The sequence below is a fragment of the Sinocyclocheilus anshuiensis genome, unplaced genomic scaffold, assembly GCF_001515605.1.
Source record: "Sinocyclocheilus anshuiensis isolate Anshui unplaced genomic scaffold, SAMN03320099.WGS_v1.1 scaffold769, whole genome shotgun sequence".
Lineage (NCBI taxonomy): Eukaryota > Metazoa > Chordata > Actinopteri > Cypriniformes > Cyprinidae > Sinocyclocheilus > Sinocyclocheilus anshuiensis.
The window spans coordinates 456,680-457,961 of NW_015539878.1; the positions used below are offsets into that span (position 1 = coordinate 456,680).

The window sequence follows — 1,282 nt, forward strand, 5'->3', positions numbered from 1 at the left end:
TTTTTTTTTTGGCTTGTGTGGGACGGCCTATTTGTTGTACATGCTTAAACAAATTAGAGGAGCAGCTGTGCAACTCTGGCCTATCCATGCTGGCATTGTGCGATTAAATATATGTTCTGGTAAAAGCCAGCCTCTCTTCTCCCAAAATATACGGCTGTTTCTCTGGCTCTGAGGTCCTCACCGTATTTACAATCAGCCTTCCCTTCACTCTGACCCTAGAGAGAAGAAGAAAAAGCAGGAGTTTGGGGAACGAAAGGGAGAGAAAGAGACCACCTATGCAGATGTTTTCCAGACATGGAACATGCTGGATGCCAAGAGGCACCTGTTGAATTGCAGATGTGTTTTTTAATTTCCTCAGATATAATTGGGCAACACACATTGGCTTTTACAAAACAGGGTGTATAAACATCACATGCGTAAAGGAAATAACCTCAGACATGGTTTACGAAAATTTCGAAGACGATATGCATTGATGTGATTTCAGCCGAGCTGTTTTTACTGCTACGAAATGGCATGCACATGTCGAGAGGTGACATGAAGTGGCGTGATGCTTTTCATGCCACATTTATGACACAGCTGTGTGAATCAAACTTGCAGGGCGTCGACTGAGGTGTTTCCCAAACTTTCCTCAACATTTCCAGATTTACAGCACTCTCTCTCGCTCGCTCGTTCTCTCTCTCTCTCTCTCTCTCTCTCTCTCTCTCTCTCTCTCTCTCTCTCTCTCTCTCTCTCTCTCTCTCTCTCTCTCTCTCTCTCTCTCTCTCTCTCTCTCTCTCTCTCTCTCTCTCTCTCTCTCTCTCTCTCTCTCTCTCTCTCTCCAGGAGACCAGACAAGTCTCTCAACACAGGAAGCTCTGAGTCCCGTTTTGGGTCACGGTGAAGATACAGTAGGTCCACATCAACACAGAGACACAGGCGGCCTCTGTGAAGGCCAGCTGCATGTCTGGAATAGAAGCCATCTAATTACGTGGAAAAGATGGCCACCGACCGCCAGCAAACAAACAGTCCCTCTCACCTGTCGCATGACCTACTTCATGATGGAAAATACCGCTGGGTTGCTATAAAGCACCTTATTTTATGGACCGAAGATGGTTTATTTTGGTTGTACAATTAGGAACTTAAATGACACTGTATCATAGATATGCAGAAAACTGTCATATGTACAGGCCTTTGAGTCCCATCTTCTCTTGGCCTATCATACTATTTGAAGGCGTCTGCTTTCAGGTTTTGTTCAAGGAAAGAAGGTTAAAGGAACTATTCAAGCACCTGTGAAGGCCAATAAA

At 44.9% G+C, this 1,282-nt stretch overlaps 1 long non-coding RNA gene across 1 annotated transcript in view; it reads left to right on the forward strand.

Annotated features, from left to right (window-relative positions):
• Nucleotides 1–936, forward strand: part of LOC107685384 (uncharacterized) — a 19,254-nt gene extending 18,318 nt beyond the window's left edge. Inside the window, exon 3 of the long non-coding RNA XR_001633946.1 lies at nt 822–936. This is a non-coding gene — a long non-coding RNA (uncharacterized LOC107685384). The remainder of the gene's footprint in view (nt 1–821) is intronic.
• Nucleotides 937–1,282: the final 346 nt, after the last annotated feature.